General features: G+C 40.6%; 1 long non-coding RNA gene across 2 annotated transcripts in view; it reads left to right on the top strand.

Moving 5' to 3' along the window:
* Positions 1-17,430, top strand: part of LOC127128977 (uncharacterized) — a 45,996-nt gene that overhangs the window by 4,987 nt on the left and 23,579 nt on the right. Inside the window, exon 3 of one of the 2 annotated variants that reach the window (XR_007806103.1) lies at positions 17,022-17,226. The exons of the other annotated variant lie outside the window; for it this stretch is intronic. This is a non-coding gene — a long non-coding RNA (uncharacterized LOC127128977). Of the gene's footprint in view, positions 1-17,021; positions 17,227-17,430 lie in introns of those variants that run through there. 2 annotated transcript variants of the gene reach the window in all.

Here is a 17,430-nt window from a genome sequence, read left to right as displayed (position 1 = left end):
AACCATGTCGACTACGGGTGCGGTTGGAACATCAATGCCTCAACCTCCACCGGGGGGTTCAGGATCAACGATAACGACGTTCAGACCTTATGTGCCTCGCTTTGGCACCACAGATCCGCTTTATGGAATGCCGTATTCCTTAATGCCCAGATATCAGTCGACATCCAGTGCAACACTGTTTTCAGAAACAAACACTCTCTTGCAAGGATCAACGCAAGGAGGCAACATAAGGAACACTACTCAAAACAGAACCATGCCGATGTCGAACACTTCAGTAGCGGTGTTGAGACAACAAATGGACGATAGTAACCATGAATTGGTTAACATGTTGACTAACCAGATGGGCACAGTCTTCAATCCACTAATCCAAGAATCTGCTGAAACAAACAGGCAGGTGGCAAACCAATTAACACGTCTATGCAATTTTCTGGGGGCACCGGCCCGACAGATAACGCCAACGATTAGACCGACTGTTCCTATGCAGATAGAGATAGGGGCAGCAAAGGAGGAGACAATCCACGAAGGACAAATCATTAGACCCCTCCAACATCAAGGCGGCGAATCAGGAGTTGTGGGACGTAACCAGGTGGTAATGGTCAACCGACAGCAGGATGCTGATGAAATCGTCGACCAACACCGACAAGAGGACTTGGCGGTGGAAAATAATTTGACAACTATTGTCGAAAGGATTATGGCTAGAAATGGCATGAGTGCTACATTACAAAGGCCATTATACGTGTCCCCGTTAGCCGAATTTATTCTCTAAGCTGAGGCGCCTAGGGGGATGAAAGTGTCAAAATACACAAAATTTGGGGGAGAGTCTGGTGAATCGACTATAGAGCACGTCGCCAGATACCTGACAGAATCAGGGGATCTAACTCATAATGAAAGCTTACGAGTAAAAAACTTCCCCTCCTCTCTAACCAAGGCAGCCTTCACATGGTTCACTTCGTTGGCCCCAAGTTCCATCGACTCATGGCCCAAACTAGAAAAGTAGTTCCATGAACAGTTTTACGAAGGACACTCCAAAATTAGTTTGGCAGAATTGTCTAGTATTAAGAGAAGGTTCGCTGAGAGCGTAGATGATTATCTGAATCGTTTTAGGTCTTTAAAGGCTAGGTGTTTCACACAAGTGCCAGAACATGAACTAGTTCAAATGGCCGCAGGAGGATTAGATTACTCCATTAGGAAGAAAATAGATCCAACTTTTGTGAGAAGTATGTCACAACTGGCTGACAGAGTCCGACTGTAACACCCCTTTTTCTACCCCAAATTATTTAACATATAATCAGAGTAAATAAGCACGCATATAAAGAAAAGGGCGTCACATTGACGTTTTCAAAAGTTAAAACTTTCAAAAACCAACAATACACCTGGTCATTCAAAATAACACATTTCACCCAACATGAATATTCAAGCAATATGCGTTCGCAGCGGAAAATAAAGAATACTCATGTATTATCATAAAATGATCCATGTCCCATACCATGATCATCTCTCAATAATCACTTCAAATTAAAATAAACAAGTAATGACATAAAACATATCCAAATAAGACGCGAGTTCAATACCACTAATCTACCCAGTGCTACATGACCAGAGCATTGACTCATTACCTAATTTCAAACTAAATACGGAAACTCTCCAGCTATTCTTGAGCGAGCTACCGTCCACCTACTCCAGCAATACTACTCGGTAGTATCTGCACGATACCCATGTAAAGGTAACATTCAAACAGAAAGGGTGAGAATTCCAAATCATTATGAAATAGCATAATAAGGTACAATGAATTAAAACAACAATCCAAGAATTCATCACACTTTGTATTATTATACCACTGATATTAACAAACAATCATTCCACATATTTCAAATATGCATCACACTCACATCAATACATGCATTCAATGATCACATAACTATAAACGACTCGATGCAAGACAATGTGACTCCATGCATGTGGTACCTCAATGTGAACTCAAAGTTTCACCGCTTTCCGATTCAATATCTAGAATCCAAGCCACGCTTCCGATCTGGACAAGACCAAAGCCCTACGTCTGTTTCCAATAAAGGATCACCGCTTAATACTACGCCTAATCCCAATTAAGGATTAACGTCTGCTACGTCTGTTTCCAATGAAGGATCACCGCTTAATACTACGCCTAATCCCATTTAAGGATCAACGTCTGCTCATGTGAACCCACAGTTTCACCACTTCCACAATGAAGTCAACCATGCTATGAATGAATGCACACATACCAATACATATGCAATTAAGACCATCTATACCGTCTTAACATTCCACATATCACCATAACTCACAATTGGTACATATATACATTCGTCACAACACATCATCCATGATTACATATACACATCCATATCCATAAATCATTCACAATTCAATAAGGGTATACATAAACATTCATACAATATATTATTCACCAATATAGGCCAATCATCGAATATGTACACATAAATTTCATTCCAAAACGCACACAACATTTAAATATCAATTTTTCACTTTTCAAACAGTGTTAACCGGTTAACGCCCTGGGTTAATCGGTTAACGCAAAACAGAATGCGCTTCTTGGCAATTTTTAACAATGTTAACCGGTTAACGCCCTGGGTTAACCGGTTAACGCAAGACAGAATGCAATTTTTCAATATCATAACAGTGTTAACCGGTTAACGCCCTGGGTTAACCGGTTAACGCAAAACAGAAAGCTGTTCCTGCGCTAACACGAAAACAGAATGCAGATTTCCCCGCATTTTTTATCGTTGGAGGACTTCCGGACCTCCGATTTCGATTCCGTAAAAAGCTACACGTTCAGAAAATTATGACTCATCCAATTATATATTCATTCACAGTTTTAGCATAATTTAATCATCACCATTCAAGAGTATTTATCAAGACCTAATAATTCCAAACCATGCCAATTAAGGATTTAAACCTAAATCATGTTCCTACCCATTGACCCAATCATACTAACCCATAATAATAAGGATTTCCCCCCTTACCTTATTAATTTGATGGAAACCTTGACTCCTCTCGTTTTTCCTCTCCTCTTTCTCTATTTCTTTCAGTGCTCAAGTGAATTATAATTCTCACTTCCTTCACTCTTACTATTTATAATAGTATTCTAGTTGGGCTTAAATCATCTAATTTAATCACTAGGCCCAATAATACCTAATATTTAAATACCTCTATTTAAATTTAAATAATTAACCACTCACTATGCACACCAATTTAATTAATTAATTCAATTATTTACTTATTTCTTTTATCTACTAGATAATGAATTAATACACCAATTAATTAATTAATACTCCACATAATTAAATTAAAATATCATAATAGTAGTATAATAAATAAATACTTAAAAAAATGGGCTGTTACAACTCTCCCCCACTTAAAAGATTTTCGTCCTCGAAAATTTACCTCAAATGAACAACTCCGGATATGATTCCCTCATCTTATCCTCGAGCTCCCACGTAATATTTCCATTGGCGACTCCGCCCCATATCACTTTTACCAAAGTAATCTCCTTACCACGAAGCTTCTTCACTTCTCGATCTTCAATCCGTACAGGGGATGTATCAACCGTCAAATTATCCCGTACTTGCACATCATCTAATGGAACAACATGCGATGGATCCGCAATGTACTTCCTCAATTGAGACACATGGAATACATCATGAAGATTAGAAAGTGATGGTGGTAATGCAATCCGATATGCCACTTCACCTATCCTCTCGGAAATCTGATAAGGACCAATGAAACGCGGTGTCAACTTACGCGACTTCAAAGCTCTACTAACACCCGTTATTGGCGTAACTCGAAGAAACACATGCTCGTCTTTCTCAAACTCAAGAGCTTTCCTCCTCTTATCATGATAACTCTTTTGACGACTCTGAGAAGCCTTCATCTTCCCTTGAATCATCTTAATCTTATCTGTAGTCTCTTGAATCAACTCGGGTCCAACCACAACACTCTCTCCCGATTCGTACCAACATAAAGGAGTTCTACACCTTCTTCCATAAAGAGCCTCAAAAGGTGCCATTCCAATACTTGAATGGAAACTGTTGTTATATGTAAACTCGATTAAAGGCAAGAAACTATCCCAATTTCCTCCTTGTTCCAAAACACAAGACCTCAAAAGATCTTCAAGTGACTGAATAGTCCTCTCCGTTTGACCATCAGTTTACGGATGATATGTTGAACTCAAGCGCAACTTCGTACCCAAAGCACTTTGCAAACCTTCCCAAAATCTCGAAGTGAACCTCGGATCTCTATCCGAAACAATACTCGATGGTATACCATGCAAACACACAATTCTCTCGACGTACAACTTAGCAAGTCTCTCCATCGAATAATCCATTCTCATCGGAATAAAATGAGCACACTTCGTCAGCCTGTCCACAACGACCCAAATCGCCTCACAATTACTCGATGTTCTTGGTAAGCCCGAAACAAAATCCATAGAGATACTATCCCACTTCCACTCGGGGATAGATAACGATTGCATCAAACCAGACGGCTTTTGATGTTCAATCTTTGACTTTTGACAAGTCAAACATGAATACACAAATTCTGCTACATCCTTCTTCATACCTTGCCACCAAAACATCTTCCTCAAGTCTTGATACATCTTAGTAGCACCAGGATGAATACTCAGACCACTTCTATGCCCTTCCTCAAGAATCCTCTTTCTCAAATCCATACCATTCGGAACACACACTCGATCACGACACCTTATGATACCATTCTCATCAATCCGAAAGTCACCACCTTTACCTTGGTTAATCAATGTCATAACATCGACTAACTTCAAATCTGACCTCTGACCTTCTCTAATCTCGTCAAGAATGTCACACATAAGCTTCAACATCCCAAGCTTAACACGCGAAGACGTCGCTTCACAAACCAAACTCAAATCCCTAAATTGCTCCAACAATTCAAACTCTCGCATCATCAACATAGACATAGGCAATGACTTCCTACTCAATGCATCGACTACAACATTCGCCTTCCCAGGATGATAATTCAAACCAAAATCATAATCCTTCAAGAATTCCAACCATCTCCTTTGCCTCATATTCAATTCTTTTTTATCGAACAAGTACTTCAAACTCTTGTGATCACTAAACACATCAAACCTCGATCCAAATAAGTAATGTCTCCAAAGCTTCAACACAAACACAACGGCGGCCAACTCTAAATCATGCGTCGGATAATTCTTCTCATGAACCTTGAGTTGCCTTGAAGCATAAGCTACCACTTGCCCCTTTTGCATCAGAACACCTCCCAAACCCAACAAAGAAGCATCGCAATACACCACGAAGGTTTCTAACGGATCCGGTAAAATCAAAATAGGAGCCGTAGTCAATCTTCTCTTAAGCTCTTGAAAATTCGCCTCACACTACGAAGTCCAAATGAAAGCTTGACCCTTCCTAGTCAACTGCATCAACGGTAACGACAACTTAGAAAATCCCTCAATGAACTTCCTATAATAACCAGCCAAACCAAGGAAACTTCGAATCTCAACAACAGACTTAGGAGCTTCCCACTGAGATACAGCTTCGATCTTCATAGGATCCACAGAAATCCCACCGCTCGAAATCACATGTCCAAGAAAACTTACTTCACTCAACCAAAATTCACATTTGGATAGTTTAGCAAACAACTTCCTCTCTTTCAACACCGATAACACAACCTTCAAATGCTCTGCATGATCCTCTTCGCCCTTAGAATAAATCAATATATCATCGATGAACACAACTACAAACTTATCCAGATAATCATGAAAGATTCTATTCATATACTCCATAAATACACCAGGTGCATTCGTCACCCCAAAAGGCATCACTGAGTACTCGTAGTGACCGTACCTTGTCCTAAAAGCAGTCTTCTGAATATCCTCAGCCTTTACACGAATCTGATGATACCCAGACCTCAAATCAATTTTGCTAAACACATAAGCTCCAACCAGCTGATCCATCAGATCGTCAATCCTCGGAAGTGGATACTTGTTCTTAATCGTCACTTTATTCAGTTGTCTATAATCAACACATAATCTCATAGAACCTTCTTTCTTCTTGACCAATAGCACAGGTGCACCCCACGGCGATACACTAGGACAAATAAACTTCTTCTCGAGTAAGTCTTCAAGTTGACTCTTCAACTCTTTCAACTCAGAAGCGAACATTTGATAGGGAGCCATCGATACAGGACTAGTTCCAGGAACTAAGTCAATCGAAAACTCGACCTCTCGTTCCGGCGGTAAATCACTTATATCTTCCGGAAATACCTCCGCAAATTCACAAACTATTGGCAGTTCTTCGATCGTCCTCTTCTCCCGAATATCCAAAGTTGCCAACAACATAAACAACTCGGCACCATCTTGCACCGATTCATCAACTTGCTTAGCAGACACACACCAATCTTCCTTAGCATCAATCTCAGGAAATATAACCGTCTTCTCGAAATAGTTGATATACACCCGATTAACTTTTAACCAATTCATACCCAAAATCACGTCGAGTTGCTCTAACGGAAGACAAACTAAATCAATTCCAAAATCCCTACTAAATATACTCAACGGACAATTCAAACACACATAGGAAGTAGAAACAGAACCCATGGCAGGTGTATCAATAATCATACTTCTACGCATATCAGATAATATGAGATTTAACCTCTTAGCACAATCCAAAGAAATGAAAGAATATGTTGCACCGGTATCAATAATGGCAATCAAAGGTGTACCATTAATAAAGCACGTACCTTGGATCAGTCTATCATCGGTAGTGGTCTCCGCACCAGACAATGCAAACACCTTTCCCTTCACTTGCTCCTTCTTCGGCTTATCACATTGCGAACTAATGTGACCTTTCTCACCACAGTTGAAACAATTTACGTTCGAACCAACTCTACACTGGTTTGCTCTGTGACCAATCCTGCCACAATCGAAACACTTCCCAGAATCTCTACTACACTCCGTAGCACGATGGCCTTCCACACCACATTTGAAGCACTTAAGTGGAATAGAAGATACTCCCCCACTTGGCTTCTTGCCAACACTAGATTGTCTCCTCTTGTCATCATATGGTTTTCCTCGATCTTGGTTTTTCCCCTTCAGACTCTTGTAGACAGAAGCACTCTCCCTACTATCCTCATCATAAATTTGACTCTTGTTAACCAATTCTGTAAAACGAGTAATCTGTTGGTAACCAATGGCCTTCTTGATATCATGTCTCAAGCCATTCATAAACTTCAAACATTTAGATCTCTCAGCATTAGCAGTATTGTAATGAGGATAATACTTGATAAGCTCCTGAAATCTAGCAGCATAATCAGCAACGGTACCATTTCCTTGCTTCAATTCAAGGAACTCCACCTCTTTCTTCCCACGACAATCTTCTGGGAAATAGTTCTCCAAGAAGGTATCACGGAAAAGAGTCCAAGTAACTTCAATGTTGTCTTCTTCGAACCTCTGAAGAGTGTTATTCCACCAATCTTCAGCTTCCTTCTCAAGCATATGGGTACCAAACTGCACTTTCTGAGCATCAGTACAGTTCATGACTCTGAAGATCTTCTCAATTGCTTTCAGCCAAGCTTGAGCTTTCTCAGGTGCATGCTCACCCTCAAAGATAGGAGGATTGTTCCGCTGGAATCTCCCCAAAGCAAGGAACTCATAATCATCTCCTTTTTGGTTACCGCCATGCACATTCGCTTGATGGGCATTCACTTGATGGATCTGACCCATGGATTCAACCAACATCCTCAGCGCCTCAGCAATGGCATCGTCATTCCTGCCTGCAACCATTGTCCTAGCAACCCGAAACATCAAACAAACAGTATCGATCGTGTCAGATACACAAATCAAATACCACGGAAAACTTACTACTATTGATCAACTGGTCGACCATGCTCTGATACCACTAAAGTAACACCCCTTTTTCTACCCCAAATTATTTAACATATAATCAGAGTAAATAAGCATGCATATAAAGAAAAGGGCGTCACATCGACGTTTTCAAAAGTTAAAACTTTCAAAAACCAACAATACACCTGGTCATTCAAAATAACACATTTCACCCAACATGAATATTCAAGCAATATGCGTTCGCAGCGGAAAATAAAGAATACTCATGTATTATCATAAAATGATCCATGTCCCATACCATGATCATCTCTCAATAATCACTTCAAATTAAAATAAACAAGTAATGACATAAAACATATCCAAATAAGACGCGAGTTCAATACCACTAATCTACCCAGTGCTACATGACCAGAGCATTGACTCATTACCTAATTTCAAACTAAATACGGAAACTCTCCAGCTATTCTTGAGCGAGCTACCGTCCACCTACTCCAGCAATACTACTTTGTAGTATCTGCACGATACCCATGTAAAGGTAACATTCAAACAGAAAGGGTGAGAATTCCAAATCATTATGAAATAGCATAATAAGGCACAATGAATTAAAACAACAATCCAAGAATTCATCACACTTTGTATTATTATACCACTGGTATTAACAAACAATCATTCCACATATTTCAAATATGCATCACACTCACATCAATACATGCATTCAATGATCACATAACTATAAACGACTCGATGCAAGACAATGTGACTCCATGCATGTGGTACCTCAATGTGAACTCAAAGTTTCACCGCTTTCCGATTCAATATCTAGAATCCAAGCCACGCTTCCGATCCGGACAAGACCAAAGCCCTACGTCTGTTTCCAATAAAGGATCACCGCTTAATACTACGCCTAATCCCAATTAAGGATTAACGTCTGCTACGTTTGTTTCCAATGAAGGATCACCGCTTAATACTATGCCTAATCCCATTTAAGGATCAACGTCTGCTCATGTGAACCCACAGTTTCACCACTTCCACAATGAAGTCAACCATGCTATGAATGAATGCACACATACCAATACATATGCAATTAAGACCATCTATACCGTCTTAACATTCCACATATCACCATAACTCACAATTGATACATATATACATTCGTCACAACACATCATCCATGATTACATATACACATCAATATCCATAAATCATTCACAATTCAATAAGGGTATACATAAACATTCATACAATATATTATTCACCAATATAGGCCAATCATCGAATATGTACACATAAATTTCATTCCAAAACGCACACAACATTTAAATATCAATTTTTCACTTTTCAAACAGTGTTAACCGGTTAACGCCCTGGGTTAATCGGTTAACGCAAAACAGAATGCGCTTCTTGACAATTTTTAACAGTGTTAACCGGTTAACGCCCTGGGTTAACCGGTTAACGCAAGACAGAATGCAATTTTTCAATATCATAACAGTGTTAACCGGTTAATGCCCTGGGTTAACCGGTTAACGCAAAACAGAAAGCTGTTCTTGCGCTAACACAAAAACAGAATGCAGATTTCCCCGCATTTTTTATTGTTGGAGGACTTCCGGACCTCCGATTTCGATTCCGTAAAAAGCTACACGTTCAGAAAATTATGACTCATCCAATTATATATTCATTCACAGTTTTAGCATAATTTAATCATCACCATTCAAGAGTATTTATCAAGACCTAATAATTCCAAACCATGCCAATTAAGGATTTCAACCTAAATCACGTTCCTACCCATTGACCCAATCATACTAACCCATAATAATAAGGATTTCCCCCCTTACCTTGTTAATTTGATGGAAACCATGACTCCTCTGGTTTTTCCTCTCCTCTTTCTCTATTGCTTTCAGTGCTCAAGTGAATTATAATTCTCACTTCCTTCACTCTTACTATTTATAATAGTATTCTAGTTGGGCTTAAATCATCTAATTTAATCACTAGGCCCAATAATACCTAATATTTAAATACCTCTATTTAAATTTAAATAATTAAGCACTCACTATGCACACCAATTTAATTAATTAATTCAATTATTTACTTATTTCTTATATCCACTAGATAATGAATTAATACACCAATTAATTAATTAATACTCCATATAATTAAATTAAAATATCATAATAATAGTATAATAAATAAATACTTTAAAAAATGGGCTGTTACACCGACACCTAGAACGATTGAGGCTAGAGAAAGTTAGACACAATAAGTCTAAGAAGGAAAAGGTAGCGTTTGTCGAATACGACGCGACGGACCCAATATGTGAGGCAGATTATGCTTCATCGACCGAATTAGAAATCGACGTGGCTGAACTAAAGCCAGGGTCCACTTATGAGTGTCGCTCATTGCTGCCTGCGCAAGGCAAGAATCCTGTCGAAAATAACCCAAAATTCCCTTCGAAAACTTACACTTTCGACGTGTCGAAGTGTGAGGAATTTTTTGACTTATTAGTCAAAGATGGACAGATGGTAGTGCCGCCTGGTACTGAAATGCCACCGTTGGAACAAAGACAGAAAAGAGGGTTTTGTAAATATCACAATTATCTTGGTCATAACACCTCTAATTGTTACCTTTTCAGGGATTTGGTTCAAAAAGCGATTCAAGAAGGCAGGCTGAAGATCGACACTGACCCTCTTCACCAGGAGGAAGCCCTGTTCGTGGAACCAGTCGAGATCAACATGGTCTAGATCAGCGAATATGATGAGGCCAACATGCTGGAACAGAATGGGGAAAACCCAGATGTCGATATGGCTGAAGTTTACCCAAGGGCTGATGAAGACTTGGTAGATTTTCTGTATCGCTGCAAGAACAAGGGTTCACAGGTGTGCCTGTGCCCAAGGTATGGAGTTGTCACCGACAAAATAGCAGCAGAGAATTTCCAGAGGCTGCAGCTGGGAAAGAGCAAAAGAAATGTGCCAACCCGGGGCTATCAGAATGAAAGAGGCTCAAAAAAGGCTGTGGGAAATAACCTAACAAGGCCCAGGAGCTTCGTGCCGTCGGCCAGTACTCCTCGAGGTACTTGGATCAAACCTCACGGAAGACAAGACACCCCACAAGGGGCTGCTGCTAAGGCTAGAGAAGGTCTAGCAGTTAACTACCGGCGTGAATTTAAGTCTGAAAAGAGGACTCATATCTCTAAAAACTATTTGGGAAAAAATCCCATGACGAGGACTCAATGGAGACGATTTCAGAGGCGTAAACAGGCTGAAAGAGACGCTGCAAGGGGCATGACCAGTGAGGCAAATGCTGGGAAGAAAATGGTTGTGAAAGTCGACACAACGGCGAAAGAACGGATAAGAGAGTACGTTCGTCGACCAACAGAAAAATGTTTTGATGAAGTGACTGACGACTTCAATTCAGAATCTGAAGCAAGCCTCGACATTTTGGTCAACGTGGTATCAATCTTACCACAAGAATACAAATGTGTAACTGAAGTCGAAGGGTCAGTGGAGAATGATGAGGCTGAAGAAATGGCTTTGCATCAACCAAGATGCTATTTTGTGTTGAACGATGGGTTTGCTGAAAGCCAAGAGGCAGTGTTCGAAAGACCAACGATGAACATGAAAAACCATCTGAAACCACTGCTGATCAGAGCAAAGGTGGAAGGCGTAACCGTCAACAAAATTTTGGTCGACTGTGGTGCCACAGTCAACATTATGCCACACCATATGCTGAGGAAGATTGGCAAGTACGACACTGACATCAGGTCTAATAACGTGGTTTTGTCGGACTATGGAGGGAAGACAAAAAGCACCATGGGAGTAATTATGGTGAATGTTACAGTAGGTTCCGTGACCAGACCGACAGTATTCATGGTGATCGACGCAAAGCCAAGTTACAACTTGCTACTTGGCAGAGAGTGGCTACATGGCGTCGGAGCTGTGCCCTCTTCAGCACACCAAAGACTGGTGATTTGGTGAGAGGATGGGGTGGCCGAAAACATCGAGGCCGACCAAGGATATTTTATGGCCCATGTGAATAATGTCGGCAAGAAGGAGTTTGAAAGAAAGTTGGCCAACATCTCTCCTTGCTTCCCAGCTGAGGCTGTTTATGCTAATCTGAGTGAAGCTTTCGTCTCGCTCACTTTACATGAAACCCATGGTTTCATTTGGTATGTGGAGCGCATAGAGGATCCACCATATTCAGGTATCCGGCCGACAGGCTGACGGGATGCCAGTGATGATGTCTCAGTTAGAAGCTTTGAGAATGATTTCGGCATACGTTGCCGAAAACAAAATAAAGTCGGCCATAGAGGCTGACGAAAACATGGATGTTGAGGCCTATGCGTTGAATAAAGGGGACTTCGACATGCAGCGTATGGATTGCATTTACGACAATGAACCTTTAGGGTTCAAAAAAGACCCAAAGGCACCAGAGAGAATCCGACCAAAAGATCCCTTGGAAGAAGTCGACCTTGGCGAGAATGGCGAGAAGAGGCCAGCATATATAAGCGTCAACATCGACAACAAACTAAAGTCCGAGGTAATATCCATACTCAAAGAATTTAGAGATTGTTTTGCGTGAGATTATACTGAAATGCCTGGTTTGAGTAGAGATTTGGTCGAGTTAAAGCTGCCCATAAAAGCTGGAAGAAAGCCAGTGAAACAAACGCCCAGGCGTTTCGCCCCAGAGATTATGGCAAAGATAAAAACGGAGGTGGAAAGGCTTTTGAAAAGAAAGTTTATCCAAAATGCAAGGTATGTCGAATGGTTGGCCAATATTGTGCCAATCATAAAGAAAAATGGGTCTTTAAGAGTATGCATTGATTTTAGAGATCTAAATGCTGCCACCCCAAAAGATGAATATGCCATGCCCGTGGCTGAAATGCTAGTCGATTCGGCCGCTGGTTTTGAATATTTAAGCATGTTAGATGGTTATGCTGGATATAACCAAATTTTTATTGCAGAAGAAGACGTGCCGAAGACGGCGTTTCGATGTCCAGGAGCCTTAGGGACATATGAGTGGGTGGTTATGCCATTCGGCCTTAAAAATGTCGGAGCAACATACCAGAGGGTAATGAACTCAATGTTCCATGACTTCATAGAAGATTTCATTCAAGTCTACATTGATGACATCGTGATAAAATCAAATGGACAACATACTCATGTCGACCATCTACGGAAAGCGTTCCTAAGGATGAGGAAATGTGGATTGAAAATGAATCCATTAAAATGCGCTTTTTGTGTGCAGGCAGGCGTCTTCCTTGATTTTGTGGTGCACAAAAAAGGCATTGAAGTGAATCAAAGCAAAACAAAAGCCATTATGGACGTCAGGCCTCCTTCGACCAAAAAGGAGCTGCAATCCTTTTTGGGAAAAATCAATTTCCTTAGAAGATTCATATCAAATCTAAGTGGCAAAACAAAAGCGTTCTCCCCACTACTTCGACTGAAGAGCGAAGAGTTCAAATGGCAGGATGCACACCAAGAGGCTTTCGACAAAATCAAAGAGTACTTGACTAAGCCTCCAGTATTGGCCCCTCATGTTAGGCATGGGCCAATGAGATTGTATATTGCAGCCTCACAATCGACTATAGGAAGTATGTTAGTCCAAGAGGATGAAAATTGTGTTGAAAGACCTGTGTATTACCTTAGTCGAATGTTGAATGATCCTGAAACTAGGTATAGTGACATTGAAAAACTATGCATGTGCCTGTATTTCATTTGTACGAAATTAAAGCAATATATTAAGCGTGTTGATGTTTACGTATCTTCTCATTTTGATATTATTAAACATATGCTATCTAAACCAATTTTACACTGTCGAATTGGAAAATGGGCTTTAGCGTTAACAGAATACTCCCTGACATACGTACCCTTGAAAGCAATGAAAGGGCAGGTAGTAGCAGACTTCCTAGTCGACCATTCAATGGTTGAAATGGCGCAAATTTACGTGGATTTAGCACCATGGAGGCTATACTTCGATGGATCAAGACATAAGCATGGAGCTGGGATGGGGGGAGTCATAATTTCTCCAAATGGAATTCCAGCAAACTTCAAATACAAAATCGAAGGGCTATGCACCAATAATGAAGTAGAATACGAGTCATTGATCACCAGACTTGAACTACTGCTGGAATTGGGGGAAAGGAATGTCAAAATTATGGGAGATTCGGAATTAGTTATTAAACAAGTATCAAAAGAGTATAGGTGTGTTAAAGAAAATCTGATCATGTATTTCGTGGTTACCATAAGACTGCTCAAGAGATTTGAGCAAGTCAATCTCCAACACTTACCGCGACAAGAAAACCAAAGAGCAAATGATTTGGCACAGGAAGCTTCAGGGTATAAAACGTCGAGAAACCAGGACGAAGAGATTCAAGTAAGAAAGAAAATACAGGCGACGACACTGTCACCCTCGGATCTGGCAATCATGAAGCTGGGGGCAGTAGATAAAAATCATTTTGAAATTCTGACTGTCGACGACGAAGGAAGGAGTGATTGGCATAGACCGTTAGTCGAATACTTACCTAATCCCGTGGGGTCGACAGATCGAAAGATAAAGTATAGGGCCCTTAGCTATGTCTTAGTAAATGATGAATTATTCAAGAAGACAGTCGAGGGAGTGTTATTAAAATGCCTTGGGGAAAGTGAAGCGTACGTGGCATTGTCGAGCACACACAGCGGGGCATGTGGTGCGCATCAAGCAGGTTTAAAGATGAAATGGCTTTTGATGCGTTCAGGAGTTTATTGGCCTTTAATGTTGAAAGATTGCATTGAATTTGCCAAAGGTTGTCAAGAATGCCAATTGCATGGGGGCACACAGCATGTGCCTGGAAGTGAGCTACACACCATTGTGAAACCTTGGCCATTTCGAGGATGGACTTTGGACGTTATAGGAGAAATAAAGCCAGCCTCGTCGAAACAACAAAGGTATGTGTTAGTCGGCATCGACTATTTCGCAAAATGGGTCGAAGCCATAACATTACAAAATGTAAACCAAGAAAATATGATAGATTTTGTCCAGAGTTACATCATTTGCAGATTTGGCATCCCAGAAACTATTACAACCGACCAGGGGTCAATCTTCACTGGTCGAAAAGTGCAAGAGTTTGCAAAAGAAATGGGAATTAAGCTACTGACATCTACTCCCTATTACGCACAAGCAAATGGCCAAGTAGAAGCTGCTAATAAGGTAATCATTAGCCTAATAAAGAAACACATAGGACAGAAGCCAAGGAATTGGCACAAGACATTAGACCAAGCCTTGTGGGCATGTCGAACGTCACCAAAAGAAGCAACTGGAACAACCCCATTTCGACTGACTTATGGGCATGACGCAGTATTGCCAGTAGAAATTCAGGTCCAGGCGGTCAGGACCCAAAGGCAGTGTGAAATACCTTCTAAAGATTATTGGAGCATGATGATAGACGAATTAGTCGACGTAGACGAGGAAAGAATGCTAGCATTAGAGTCTCTACAAAGGCAAAAAGAGAAGGTCGCCTGAGCCTACAACAAAAGGGTGAAAGGGAAAATGTTTGTTGTCGATGATTTGGTTTGGAGGGTGATCTTGCCTATGGGAAGAAATGATAAAATGTTAGGTAAGTGGTCCCCAAATTGGGAAGGACTGTTTAAGGTTGTGCAGGTTTTTTCTAATAATGCCTACGAGGTCGAAGAGTTGGCACCAGACATGCGAAGAGGGAGCGGTTACACTTCCATAGCCCTTAAACCCTGAGCAAAGAAGAGGGAGCGGTTACACTTCCATAGCCGACACGTACACTCACGTTCCCACGCCTACAGGCACGTGGAGGAGAGAAGGTAAACGAAAAGACAAAACACGTTCAGTTTGGAGGCGTGAAGTGACGTAGACGTTATTTTGTGCGTCTCGAGGAGAAGTAGAAACACTCGCCATAATTGTCTGACGTCACCCACATGGGATACATAGAGGTCCCACTAAGTAGAAGAGGGAACAGTAAAGGGTAAGCCGACAGTTTCAGAGATGCCATCATCTCATCATCATCGACAGTCGAAAATGGCATCTCTGGGGGGCATTTTGTTACCACTAAATATACCTAAGGCATGTTGAAAGCACAAGTAATGAAAGAGGCCCATGAATGTGGGGATTATACCCTACCAAAAGGTAAAAGATGTCGAACGCAATCAAGAAGGAAAAGCAAACTAAAAGAGGAGGCCGACAGGAAACGACGGCTCCGTCGGCAGGGCATTCTGTCGACCAACACGAGGTTTCGGGACTTAAAGAATTTTAATCAAATGCGCGGAAGACAACTTCACCTTGGCGTTTGGGCGGGGAAATTTGAAATTTAAAATAAAATAGCAGTTCCAAAAAGAAATAAGGGCGCCATAACGTGGAGCAGTTAGCAAGACATGGGTGCAGTGGTTATGCAAATCGTGGGTCATAACATCTGCTAGCTTCTAGGAAGTTAGCTTAGGAATAGTTCCTCTAGTTCAGTATAAATAGGAGTATTCCACAAGGGGCTCGGGGTGTTCACTTTGTACTACGAGTTCACTTGTAAGAAAACTTCCCATTCCCAGCGCGAGGAAGCAAAAGTTTCTCTAAGAGTGTTATGTACGTGAATTACCACATTTATTTCAATGCAACTTCCCTACTTTTCAATTGTTCCCGTTGAACATTTTATCTTAATTTCTTTTGTTTTTGAGTTATCATTTTAGGTTGTCGTTTACGTCGTCGACACTAACTCTATCACGATCATAGAGCTCACCAAAAGCGTGTTCGTAGTATACATCTTTTGAATGTTATAGCGCTGTCGGTCACGAGCCACCTACAGGCGGTAACATTGTCGAAAACCGTTCGTGTGGAAAACCCTTGTTTGACACTTTGTTGGGAGTCGTTCCTCACAAAGTCATTTCGTCGAAAGTTGAACAAGTATCACTTGCACTAGCACATGTCCTAGGATCAACTGGTCGATTCTGCAAGTAATCCTTCGTTTTAAGACCAGGGAGGACCAGCGGTTGTTTACCAATTTCCACAGTAAACACAAGTATGGATAGTCTGATTTCCAAGGTTTGCTTATGGATTGAATATTTGAAATGTGCATTGCATTTGGGTATATTATGCTAATGGTTTGAATGGTTGATTGTTGGTGAATGCATGATTGGTTTTGCTGCAGAATTCTGGCTTTGATGTAGGTATGGTGGGCAAGGTTGCAAGTCAATATGCAAGGCAAGAAAAGCAAGTTTCAAGGCATAATGACCAAATTTGCAAAACAATGGAATTTCTTGATCAATGGAGGAAGTGTGACCATGGATCATTAATAAATCAATGCCATGTTGAAATGTGATCAGTATTAGGACTTTAGGGTGCAGAAATGCAATGGTTGACTTTGGTCAACAGGTTGACCAAAAAATCAACAGTTGGCCAAAAGTCAACTTTTCTAAAAAATATAATTTTTTATTTCTTTTTATAATGATTTGTGTATATGCTACATTATGAATGCAATGCCCAATTGTTTAAATGAAATGACTATGACGTGAATGTGAATCAAACTTGACTTTTGAATGAACTTCACCTAAAACAAA

This window comes from Lathyrus oleraceus, chromosome 3 (genome assembly GCF_024323335.1).
Source record: "Lathyrus oleraceus cultivar Zhongwan6 chromosome 3, CAAS_Psat_ZW6_1.0, whole genome shotgun sequence".
NCBI classification, from domain to species: Eukaryota; Viridiplantae; Streptophyta; class Magnoliopsida; order Fabales; family Fabaceae; genus Lathyrus; species Lathyrus oleraceus.
This window is presented reverse-complemented; position numbering and strand designations above follow the sequence as displayed.